Genomic DNA, 14,212 nt, shown 5'->3' on the forward strand with positions numbered 1-14,212 from the left:
GCAAATAAAAAGCCTTAAGAATCTGATCTACTGTTTGATTGTAATATTTTACACTTGGCCACCAGATGTGGCAGTGGGCAGATGTTTCGAACGTTTCAAAAGATCAGTTCTTTTTGTGAATCAATCGTTTCAAATGATGTGATTGTCTCAATGTTCCATTTCTGCCATCCCTACGCAGCAGCTCTGGGGAAGAAGCTCCAGCTTCGCCACCCACATCGACCAGCTTCCAAGCCGCAAGCATTGGGTCAGAGGTCAACAAGGGCCTCGACAGTTCTCAGCAAGTCCAGGGCCTCAGGCAGCAACCAACAAGGATCCGTCCTTCTTACTGTCCTTTTAAAGGAAAGGGAGGAGTGCTTTCCTCAATTGCAATTGGCCGATCTGGCCCGCTTGCAACATTTGATTGGTTGACAGTCATTCAATCCAGGTGTCTCCAGAAACTCAATTAGGTGCAGCTGTTCCATTAGTGCAATTAAACATGCATGCAAAGAAACTTGCCACAAAACAGCCAAAAAGCAATAAAAAAATTACACAACATCAGCACATTAAAACAGCATAAAAATTAACATCTGACACATTCTACTAGAGCCAGCATGACTATTACAAACCCAAGAAGTTGGGTCAAATGAATAACTCACAAAACAACCCCCAAAAAATGTTGCTTTGTGGGTTACTTTTTTAATTTGACCCTTTTTAGGTTAAATAACAAAAAAAGTTGAGTCGGTTTGTTTATGACCCAATTCAATTGGATTATTAAGTTAACCCAAAAAGTTGGGTCAAATGAATAACCCGCAAAACAACCCAACAAATTTACAAGTTGGTATCAACAAATTTAAATAACTCAAAGTTGGGTCAATTCAATTTGACGCAATTCAATTGGGTTATTCAGTTAACCCAAAAAGTTGGGTCAAATGAATAACACACAAATAACCAACAAAACAACCCAACAAATTGACATAGACAAATTTAAATAACCTCAAAAAATTATGTAATTTCCTTTTTTGCCCAATTCAACTAGATTATTCGATTACCGGTAACCCAAAAGTTGGCTAAAATAAATAACCAACAAACAACCCAACAGATTGGGTTGCTTTGTGGGTTATCAATTTAATATGATCCCTTTTGTCTTAAATAACTTGAAAAGTTGGGTCTTGCCATTATTGACCCTATCTGGGTTATTTTTAATTCAACTGTTTTTAGAGTGTACGTCTGATTGTCAGTAAGTGTAGTAGGTGACTCCGCCCACCAACTTGGTTGACAAGGAATCATGTTGACGTGACAGATTAGAGCTCAGAGCTTTGTGTGCTGTGTTGTTAGTGGAAGTTAGTCATCATCGCTTGTCGTTCTTAGCCTTGTCTGTCATGTTGTTCTGTGTGCTCTTATTTTGCATTTATTTCCTTTTGTTCCAGAAGCTTTATTTCCTGCCCTTGTGCTTCCTCATTTTGCTGATTTACTCCACCTGTGGCCCATTCCCTGTGTAGAAACAGTCTGCGTCCCGGCCTGCCTGTCCTTTGTTAGATCGTCTCATGTCCCTGCCACGTTCTGAAGCAGCCCATAATTGCAAGCTTGACCTTTACTGTACTGAAGAGAGAGAGGCTGTATCCGACAGTGATGCGCTGCTGGCGGACATCTCAGTGGCAAGGGCCGGTCCCCTGGATGGAGCACGGCTCCCCTGAATTTCAAAATGGCACTTTGAAATTTCAAAAACTCTACCTCCAGGCGAGATCTCCGCCGCTGTGTATTCGAATAAGAGGCATTCTGAGCAGCGCCACCTCCCGTGGAGCGCCGAGCATCTTTGCAATTTTTCAAAGTCCGCCTCTGGGGCAACTCCCTGAGCTGGGTAACTGAAAAACAAGCACCGCGAGCAACCTCCTCACCCCACTGCCCAATTTGTGCAAATGGCTCCCACATCTCATAATAAATCTCACAAATCATAATGACCCAAAGTCCAATGCTTTTCATTGAGCGGAAAGCTTCTTTTCACTGACCTGACTCGTGACGTAAGCGCATGTGCACATACACATGGACTACAGGTTAAAAATTAAATAGTCTGTAAGCCATTTGTTTAAGATGAATTTGAAAAATATCTCAATGAGTGAAAGCCATTTTCAGCACTTTAGATGGGTCCATAATTGTTTAAAAAAAAAAAACACACACACACAAATGCGTGTGAGCTAAACAATAGTTCAAATTCACACACAAAAAAAATAAAAATAAATTACCAAATTTGGACATAGGAAATTTCAGCCCGACAGCAGCGATATTGTTCGTAACAATTTCAATTAAGAAGTAATGTAAAATTGTAAAAAAAGTATAAAACTACTCATTTCATGTAAAAAAAAATAATAAAATGCTTGTAATATCTGTGAAAAGTGAAGTGAAATTTTGTATCGGTGCCGATTTAATAAAAGAGCCAACATTTTGCATGAAACAATAAATAGACCCACTTTATTTGCTTTAGCAGGCTACATGAAGCGATGCAGCGGGCAAAATCTGGCACCCAGGCCTTGTGTTTGACACCTGTGAATTCGGGTCTTTCCCTTACTATTCAGCCAGAATAATGGCTCCCACCGATTGGCCGGTGGCCATGTGGCACACACTGTGCACAGCAACCAATTACCAAATAGTCCTGATCTTAACTGGCCATGTGAATAAAGCACACCTGTTCTGGCAATGAATTTCTTACCATCCAATCGCTACAACACCAAGGGCAAAACTACGAAGATGACAGGGACGACATTATAGGCCTCCAAAAAGCCGGAGTGGCTTATAAAACCATCAGCAAACGACATCAGCAACTTTATTCAATTGTTCCTCCGCTAATGAAAATTCATTGCATTTTCTATAAAACATGATAAAGCCGTCAACCATCTGCATTATTGCACCTTTTAATACACACTTGTCATCATACATCATATTTGACCAATTTGATGGTAGAATAGTGATTCAGTTCGGTAGACGCACACTTAGACATAAATAAATAGCCCTCAGCACTAAATTGTATATCAATGTCGCCACTTTACAGTATTGGATGTGCAAAAGTCTCATAGGATTAGGAGTGAGTATTTGAACGTACCGTACTATTGCAAATAAAGTTGCTGATTTCGTGGCTAATAAATATATATAGACCAAGAATTGGTACATATTCCCACGATGAAACCAGCCTCCAAACAAAGAAGCATATTGTACTTATTGTACTACCCCCGTTTATACAGTATCAGCACACACACAAAAAGAGTTGATTTGGTGTTGAGTTGCTCTTTAAGGAACTTCCCCGTTGCTTTACTAACTTTTCACAATCGATGTAGTTTTACCAAATATAAGGAGCTAACAAAGCAGTGGGAAATTAGTCAGAAGGGGAAGCTTTTCTGGTAGTCCGTCTCCATTCATTGCCATTATTAGTAGTTAAATTGATGTCAATCCATGAAGATAAAAAGTTTTGACAATCAGTTAGCTGTTTATTCATAATACTTACAGCAGACTGACATGTGGGGATCTGGTTATTATAGACACCGAATAAAATAACATATATTATTATTTAAAGATTTAACATTACAGTACCTGTCGTACAGAGATTCATATTAATAAACACTTATGAAATCATTACAAATGTACATACTGTACGTTGGTTTGGTGCATAGGTACTGTCACAACTGCAAAGATCCTTCTCAATTGCTTTGGCTCATCTGCATTCACTTTGATTTTGCACAACTCTTTGGATCATCTGCAAAAGCTCATATCTCTCCAGAAACAGCTGACACATGTGTCAAAATCAAATTTCTATGTCATACAAGTAGTCAGTGCCACCAAAATGCATCGTCCCTTTGGCATTCTGTGAGCACCACAAGTCAAAATCATTAGCTGTTTTCTCACAACAGCTAACAAAATACAATTCTATATAAAACTTTGTGGGGGGAGAGTTACAAGAGCAGTTTACAAAGTTTGCGATTTGACATACTCACAGTCAAGGAAATTGCAACACTTTTTATTCACACAAACTTACTTGCACATTAGAATGCAACAAAAGAAAGCCAAATTCTGTATATTTATGAAAAACTAATAACTAATATCATATCTCGCACACAGCGTAAATGAAGAACCAACTACTGTAACACTTTCATTACTCTATTTAGAGTGGGACCAAATAGACACAGTTTTAGAGTAATATTTACACTTGCAAGAGTGTAAAATAAAGAAGTGAAAAATAAATAAGTAAAAGTCACTCAAGGGTTGAGGAACGAACTCACGGTCGACCTTCAGCTTGGGGGACACCTTAAGCAACAGAGCTCCTGCTGTGTGTTACTGTAGTAAGTATATCGCTCGTGTCAGCTTGAATCTTCATAACTTCGAGACCAAAAACATCTTAGAGCTAAGCAAACAGTAGAAGTGAAATAGCCCAGGTGGTACTGCGGCCGTTTCCCCTCCTAAAGGTTCTTCAACCCTTAAGCGACTTTTATTTAAAAAAAAAAAAAAAAAAAAAAGTCAATTCTTTATTTTACTCGCTTCCAAGTGTAAATGTAACTGTAAAACTGAGTCTATTTGGTCCCACTCAAAATAGAGTCAAATTTACTCTACAGAATTTACTGTGTAGTCACTATCGTCACCTTCCCCCTCTTGGCCATCCATACGCTGCTCTTTGTTTGGCCAAAGGTTTTCATCCACGTCGCAGCCGATATTTTCCCTTGCAATGCTGCGAGGAAAAAATCGGTCTTTATGTCTCAACCATCCTCTACATCGATCCCCTGTGATATGCTGGACTAATTTTGACAATTGAACAGATGATTTTGCATATTATGACATACACACTGAAATCCTGCTGACATGTTTTGGAGAGGACAGCCATTAGACTGAAAAACAACCAATCCAGTTCGATCAGCAAGATCTATCCATTTGGGAAATGTGCTAAATGTGGGCACATTGTGCTAACAATGCTAAATGTACACAACCATTTGCACAGATCCACTAAGGCAATTGAGACATGTACTAAGACATTGGCAATTTGATGAAAGCAATGAGAAATGCCGTTCAGTTGAAACCAGTTGTAAGGTAGATTTGGGATTTGTCCATGGTATTTTGAAAATGTCATTTCAGTTTCAAGAAATGTGCCAAACCTATGGAGAAAAACTGTAATATGGTGAGGTCACTATGGTAACACTTATGAATGATACGAGCAACATAAAAACTAAGGTATTTTGTAGATTTTATGTAACTATAATAGCAGCACCCTCCTTAAATGCACCAACTTGGCGCATTTAACTCATTCACTGCCATAAATTCATTTGAACTATTTCTATTAGTTTAACATTTTTTCCCCACTTTTGTTAACAAGAGAATGAAAACTTAGAAGAAGAAAAAAATATTGGACATTTAAAACAGATATAAAATTTGTGATTGATCGTGAGTTAATTAGTGAAGTCATGCGATTAAATACGCTTACAAATTTTAATCGCTTGAAGCCCCCTCATTTTTAATCATCTTTTTTTAATCACGTCAGGCGATTCAAATTTTTTATTGTAATTAATCGCATGACTTCTCTCGTTAACTCACGATTAATCACAATTTGTATATCTGTTCTAAATGTATAATTTAAAAAATTCTAGGTTTTCATACTCTTGTTAACAAAAGTGTGAAAAAATGTTAAACTAATAGAAATAGTTCAAATTAATTTTTGACGTCTATAACCGTCAATGGCAGTGAATGAGTTAAGAGATAGATAGATTTAAGGAGGGCGAGATATGTTGGTGCATAACAAGGCACCACAGAACAAAGCTAAAGTCCATGAGTAACTCACTCACCAAAACGCTAAACTAAGAGCCGCTCGCCGCAGAGCCCATCATGCGTGGGAATCACCTGTAGCTGTAAGTCCATGCATCTTTCTTTTTCTTCTTGGTCATCATAGGCTCCTGTGTTATCTCATCACTGGGCCTTTTCTGCTGCTTAATTGTCGAAAAAAAAAAGAAGAAGACATAATCACGGTAGTGGCTTGACTTATACTTATTTAATTATGCTTTATTGTAATAAAGATGAGTGCATAGAATTATGGGAACATTCATGCGTAGGTTGGGAAAGAGGGGGAGGCAAGCATCAAGAATAAGGTCAGGCTGTTCTGAGCTTCATGTGCAAAAGTTAAAGGCCTAATTGTTAAAAAAAAAAAATGGAACATTTGTGCATAAATGGCTGGCAAGCGAACAGAGGAAGCTTCTGACATCATCATCAACTGGAATCCACCCACCTTCTGCACCTCAACGGCAACGAGAAGGAGTTCTGGACCAATCAAACAAAGACAACGCCTCACTTCTGCTTTGAAAAAGTGTATAAGGGTGATAACCTTTGTCAATCTACATCATCTTTGCTAGCGACTAGATAGGCGTAACTATTGACCCAACGGAAAATAAATTGACTAGCTTTTAATTTGTTGTTGTTATAGTACACGAACACGCGTGAAACCTAGAAAAATAAAAGGTGATTTTAAAACACAGGTTCCTTCAGTTGCAAGTAAACTTTCCAAATATGTCTGTTTTTTTTTTATTTTGCTAACTTGTCGATTAGCATCAGCGCTACGCAACTGAGATCATTAGCATCTTGACATGCGTCAAGAGTCCGTCGTAAACAGAGAGAATGCGGTCACTTTTCAAAATAAACTATTTTTAAGCCTTGACTAATCAATTAACCGAAAGTCTAGTAAGTTTTTTATTCTTACAACTGTGCGGCCCGGTCCAAAGTGGCCAACGGCCCAGTACCAGTTTGCGGCCCGGTGGTTGGTACCACTGATCTACACTACAGAGCAAATATGCCACATCCAATATGGTGGACCAATTGACGCTACAGAATTTTCCTGCAAATTATCCACAATATTGCTTTTGGCACTATGGTGTATGTGTGTAATGTAACAACAACCCCTTCAGCCCTCTTGTGGTCATGTAGAGTTGTACAGGTGAGGTAAGGAAACTATATATAAAAAAAATATTGGTGGCTTGGATTTACATACCCCAAGTAAAAAGTTATCAACATGTCGATAAAGTATAATTGTACACCTGCTCCTTTCTTGTCAATTGGAAAACGATGTGAAAGATAGTCACGAGAAGGGTTTAAAAAGGTTTAAATATAACGTCAAAATGGTTTAGTTGACTTTCGTAGACAAGCTTCTCTGTGTTCACAGCCATATTGTTAGTGCGAGCCGTGCACGTCAGCAGAGGTGCGCTTTGAATTGATTCATCACCCAATCACCACGCACACACTCATTTCAAAAAGTTGTTTTCTGTGACATTGGCAGACATAAAAGAGCTTGAAAAATAAAGTGTTGTTCCTAGTTACTTTTTCAATCATGTGAATGTGACTCATTGTGTTATGTCCTGTTCATTGTGGTGTTTTATGAAAGCAGGTTTGTGCAGAACGATGGCATGGATGGCGTCCGCATTGTTCAGGTACAACAACGGGCAACTGCTGGAGTTTAGACGAAAAGTTTCCACATATTTCCTTTTATTTCAGAAGTCTTCAAATGTACAAAGTACTAGCAAAGGAATCTGCTGCTTTGTCCACAAGATGTTTTTTTTAAACATCTGCCTCTACAATATTCATGTGTTTTGTGACTGTTCAAACTACAAAAGAGCCATCCACATTCAATCTGGATGGGATAAAAATCGGATTTGGGCTGCCAGTCTGAATAAGGCCTATATTTCAAGGGTGGCCAGATGTCCCAGTGGATTTTCTGATGTCCTGGTGGATTTCACTTGTACGCATGTCCCATCCAGATGTCCTGTTTTGTTTGTTTGTTTGTTTGTTTTTTAAATCAAGACAACAAGCCAATAGTTTGGACCATGTGTACGTCAGTCCCACAGCTGTCATATCAATTCATTTGATCAAGCAATTAAAAAGGAATTTAACTGTTAAATTCCTTCCTATTTGCTTTCACATTCACATTTGCAGTCTCATTCTCATCCGCATCTAATCGCTGGCAGGCATGTTTTGGTCATACCGGAACTCCTGCTTCCTAACATACTGCATTCGCAAGCTGGGCTTTTCTGGTGGCATATTTGCATTGTTACAATGCGAGACCAATGCCAGGTAAACGGCACAGCCAGCTTCCAATACCTGCCGGGTCCGGGCAAAAAAAGGTTGGATAATGATGAGTGCATTGACTTGTTTAGCGATGTTAAACTCTGAACCAAGATAGCATTTAGCATTAGCTACACCATAATCACCAGATTGACTAGCGATTCACCGTATATATTCCTCTAACAAATTATATTTAGGATTGAAAAATTCACCTTGGCAACAATCCTTGTTGTGATCTCAAATATAGCCTACTGTAAATGTCACAGAGATAGAAATGTGTCTTGTCAGCAGTTGAGGAAGCGCTAGCAGTTAGCCTCTCTAGCTTGGACAATCCTGATCACCGTTAGTCTGGGGACTGGTATGAGGGCAGCAGTCTTCAATCTTCATCACCAAAATGTTGTGTCCAATAATACACAACATGTTACAAAACAAAAACAAAAAACATTATAGTTAGATTACAAGAAATATTAAGTTGTTCATTCTCTACTTATCACCATATCTTGTTTTTGTCAATCCACAGATCCTAAGCAGTATAATACGTTTCAATTGTCCTGATTGAAGCAATGTGTACTGTATCCTTGCTGCAAACATGGCAGACATGAGTGAAATCTATTCTTTTTTCCGATTTCAATCACCAAGAGAAATGTTGAAAGTTTCATCCATCAAAATGGAATTGGCTGACACGGTCCAATGAAAAATTCTCAAAGACCCATGCCTGAAATTAAAGAAGCAATTTGGTTCACAGCAGCCATTCTAGGTAAACTCCTACGAGAGAAATAATGACACCCAAATCAGAAGCAGGCAATTTTTTATATATATTTTTGCCTTCACCATTTAATGTGACCTGGGCATGACACCTAAAGTTAATCTTTGAGGATTCAATATAAAATAGAGGATGTGTGGGCCCGATCATGACGGCTTGCATCTTTAATTGCAATTGTAATGGGATTGACAAGCACTGAGGACTACTATCGATCTCATACGACTACTGAAGCTCCGAGAGCCGAAGGATTTTCATAATATTCTCTGACTAAAAGATAAAAAAAATACTTTTAGCATAAAATTCTAACAAATCGTCATGACAACTGGTGGATTCGCTGGCGTAAAGCTGCACACCGTTTGCAACGGAGGAGCTTGGTGCCTACCTTTCATTTGTGAGCACCTGCTTTTGTCACACAGCTTTGTGCTCTCTGATAAGCACCCTCACTGGGCCAGGCAGGACTGCAAGGTTCTGTCCTGTTTTGAGCTTATTTCCTCCCGTTTGGACGGCGTCGGCGGGCATGATCAAAACGACACCTCATATGGACTAAAGCTCAATGAATCTAATCAGTGGCGCAGGGCCGGCGGCTTCGCAACAAAGAGCAGAATCGGCTTCGGCCCTTCTCACTATGGTCGCCGCTGCCTGGCGAGCGTCTGGATGAAAGTGCTCAGTCGGTGGCTGTGTGAGTCAGGTTTTATAATAAGCTTTGCGAGTTTGCAAGCGAACGGGCAGCAGGTGAGACAAAAAGCATTAAAGAAGGACTTGGCTCCAATAAACATGCAATGGCATTCAAAATGTCTTTTCTTTGGCTCTTTAGTACACTCGGGTCTTTTAAGACCGCAGGGATGCTACAACGGATAATGATGTCGTTAACCGGATAAATTATCTTTGGTCATTCACAAGACAGGGAGGCTTCAGTTTAAATGAGTTTCACTCCTTTTGCAGTAAAGTAGCCAGAAATGTAGGGTACATATTTGATCTAAAAATAAAAAGTACGATGACTATTCTTCTTGCGTCACCCGCCATTCGTAACCTTGAAATGTCATGTGCCAGTGCCGGGGTAAGTTATTTGTGGTTAAATGTCCAAGCTTACACCAACAGCCAACCAACAGCCTCTATTTAAAAAAGACATTTTTTTTTTTGGGGTGCCACAAATTAAAACACGTGCTATGTACAGGCGGCTCTAGGAAGTTTTACCTGAATTGGCAAAAGGGTGGCAGTAGATTCAGTTCGGGGACGGAGAAGTAAACATGTAAGACACACATCTAAACGTATATGTTGACGTCGATTTTTCAGCCATATTAAAAATATAGTTACTTAAGTGGCCTGCAACAGCTTGAGATTTTTATCAGCGATTTTTTACGTTTTAGTCCAGTTTCAGTCACGCTTGTTATCCCGTTTTTATTTTGTCAACTTTTAGTTGACTATAATTCGAATATTTTAGTCTTTATTTTAGTCCAAGAAAATATAGCATTATTCATCAAGTTTTAGTCAACAAAAACTGTGAGCATTTTAGTCTAATTTTAGTCAGGACTAGCATGTTACCCTTTTATGTTGAAAATTTCCATCTGATCTAAAACAATTTCAAATAAAATTAATTACATTTTTACTCAGCTTTTCATTGAAAAACAACTTCACACACAATTACAGTATATAAACAAGTGCCTAGTATGGGTCCATACTACAAGCTATTAAGTTAGCTAGCATTAGTTAGTGGTCAGAGCAACGGTATTGTTGGAACGTTATAGCTGTTGGATTAATGTTACGTTATAAACAACCACCACTAAACTTGTTTCAAAATCATGATTTTGTCTAATTTTTGTTCATGAACTAAAACGTCCATAGATTTAAGTCCAGTCTTTATTAAGTGAGCTACATTTTGGTTTCGTCTTCATTAGTCAACGAAAATGCATGTTGATTTAGTCCCAGTTATTGTTTTTCAATGGGGGCTTTATTCTAGTTTTTTGTTTGGTGAAAAAGTTGTTAGTTGACGAAAACATTTTTGTTTACTTTAACAGAGATAGACACTACTGAGACAATATCAGTAACATTTGCAACCAAATTTTGAAATTATTATTGATAGATTAATTGCCAATAGTAGGGGTGGTAAGTGGGCTTGCAAGGCATTTGGTGAAGGTTATTCCTTTTCTTCATTCGCCTCCATGTCCTGTCTTGAACCTTCGCCTTACTGTTTGCAGACCTGACAAATAAGCGCAACTCATCAGTACCATGAATCCTCACTTTATGACCGCCACTAATTACCTGCGCTTCACCTTTATTTATCATATTCACTTAATCACGTTGTCATCTTGTCTTGTCTCTCGTTAATTTATGATGCTTCTCTGAAAATCTAAAAGAAAAAAACAGTCTGCTTGTTAGGAAAGTATGAATATTAATCAGTGTAAAAATCCACAAGATTTTCCACATACATCTGTGGTAGGAAAGAAAAAAATCTATCATTTTTAACAGGAGGGATGGTTGTGGTCTAAAATTTTGGGACTGTTTACATCAGACTAATTTCCATAGTGTACTGAAGTGAACTGTTCCGCTGGGCATTTGGAACCATTCGCAACATACAGTATTGTTTCAGTAGCCTGGCAAGTAGGGGTGTGCCAAAAAATCGATTCTCATAAGAATCGCGATTCTCATTTAGTACGATTCAGAATAGATTTTAAATGTCACAAAATCCATTTTATTTAAATTATTTTATACTGTCTTGCCTTTGTCTGTGTGTGCCTTTATTTGCAGCGCTGTTCATGTTGTACCCGGCTTGGCCACTGAGGGGCAGTGTGGTTCCACGCGGTCTAATACACTGTTAAGTTGTAGCCACATTAGAGAGTAGAAGGAAAAAGTCACAATCAAGTTATTACAATAAAATAAATAAAAAATTGCAGTGTGGAGCTGTTCTTTTGAGTGATAAAAGTGCTGCGAGTAGCGCGCTAATTAGCATTAGCGAGCCAGACTGGAGTAGATCATTACAATTCCTTGCACATCTATAGATTGATGCAAAAATCTTTGTCAATCAAATCATTGTCAATTAAAAATCGTTCTTAATCGAAAATCGATTCTGAATCAAATCGCAGACCCAAAAATCGGAATCGAATCAAATCGTGAGACACGCAAAGATTCCCACCCCTACTGGCAAGCCAAACCCACTTCCTTGAAACGCTGTTGACCGTGCAATCAAATTTGTTTATCTGATGCGACCTATTATTCGCCACTCTTAGGCACAGAAGTCCATTCAAAACCAGCAACACACAGTCATTAAAAAAAAAAAAAAAAAAAAAAAAAACAGTAGCTGATGGCACTGGAAGCATTTATTTCAAAAGAAGACATGTGTCAAGAACACGGACTTATATAAATGGACTAACAATGACGCTTACTCAGAAGTGAAGCCACCGGCGGCCCTCTTGTATCTCTCGTATATACTGTACTTGTATATCTTTCTATTGTATACAAAGCATTCGAGTCTGCGTGTCAATTCAGGCCAGCTGCGGAAGGTTTGCACAAGCGTTCTATTTTTTCCGGACACCGCATGAAGCTGAAGAAATTACTCAAGCCGGACAGGAAGTCGAACGTCGGCATCAAGGTAGAGCCGGTATATTTAAAAATAAAACCATTTGAGAACTTTTTTAGGAGGGAAGCTAGCTAACTACATAGCATGACATGAGTCGGACATTTAAGACAAAAAAGAAGCTCAGAATTAAATTAAATAAACATGACAAAATAACACTATTTAAACACAAAACGTACTTACCCATGGTAGAAATCCCAGAAATAATGTCCAAAAGCATATCGATGTTGTTGCTATTGTTTACCCATAAGCCTCTATATACGTACACAGTTGTTATCGCGTGAACTCAACTCTCCAGTGTGAACCCTTGTGATCTTGTGGGCTGTCGGGTGCAGATTTCCGGACACGGACAGCTCACGCAACGCACGAGGTGGGAATTGCAGTCCGTGCGGATGCCGTACAGAAAATCACAGTCAGTATGTATTGGTCGTAAGGCCACCTAACTTGGATGCATTTGATTTCTCCAAGGCGTTTTCACATTATTTTCTGTCTCTATGGTGACAATGCCACAGATAAGACTGGGAGAAGCGCTACATGCACATTTTTACAGTAAAAATGCACAGAATGTCAGCTATATCTTTTCACCAACTACGGCAAGTACACCAGGTCAAAATACATTGCAAGTGCGCAGAAGACGTAACTTCTGCTGTCCGCTGATTGGTTCTTTCCACTGTCTGTTTGGTTAGGTTTGCTCTGCCTTGGAAGTGTGCTTGATGGTAACTGTGTATAAGTATGGTTTCCAGACTACTACTTTCAGCCCAGGTACATGGGACAAGCACTTGTATTAGAGTTGAACAATTAGCCATATAGCGTACGTGTTGCTAGTACTTTGAGGAATAGTCTTACAAATATGTTTTTGTCAGGGTTAAGACCAAAACAAAAGAACTGAGCTAGCCAATCACAGACCTTAAAAGTATGTTTACATAGAAAATAAATGTGAACAATGACATTTTATTGCATTTCAATATTGCCAAATCCAAGTTTCTGCACCCCTAGGTTGGTAACGCCACATTGAAAAAAAAAAAAAAAGTGGCAAAAGATGAAGCATTTAATGTGAACAAGTCCATAAAAATCAGTTGAACAATTAGCCATATAGCTTTAAATGAACTTGGTCATCTTAACTCTTTCACTGCCACTGACGGCTATAAACATCAAAAATTCATTTGAACTATTTCTATTAGTTTAACATTTTTTTCCACTTTTGCTAACAAGAGTATGAAAATGTACATTTGGAACAGTATAAAATTTGTGATTAATCATGAGTTAACTAGTGAAGTCATGCGATTAATTACAATTAAAAAAATTAATCGCCTGACAGGATGCTTATTAAAATTAGGGGCGTCAGGGGATTACATTTTTTACTCGTAATTAATCGCATGAATTGAATTGTTAATTCACGAATAAAAACAATCTAGGTTTTTATACTCTTGTTAACAAAAGTAAAAAAAAATGTTAAACTAATAGAAATAGTTCAAATGATTTTTTTTTACGTCTATAACCGTCAATGGCAGTGAATGAGTTATATTATATTACCGGTTTCTCTCTGGAGATTTGCTCGTTAATTCAAATGAGTCATTACTTTAAGTCGCCATCACTAAATAACAAGTTTTGCCGCAGATCCTGGCCACCTCCTTTTTTTTTTTTCTAATTTCTCAATTTCCGTTCACATGCACGCATGCATGCTTGCTTTCACGAGTCTGTTCTTAGCAGCTAATTACTTTAAATGAAAAAAAAAAACCTCCTTTGGGGCACAAATTTCATCCAGTGTCTGATGAGCAGAAATTACATCTCTAATGGAATGGAAGAGTGGCGTAAATTGAAGAAAT

The sequence above is a fragment of the Vanacampus margaritifer genome, chromosome 2 (assembly GCF_051991255.1).
Source record: "Vanacampus margaritifer isolate UIUO_Vmar chromosome 2, RoL_Vmar_1.0, whole genome shotgun sequence".
Lineage (NCBI taxonomy): Eukaryota > Metazoa > Chordata > Actinopteri > Syngnathiformes > Syngnathidae > Vanacampus > Vanacampus margaritifer.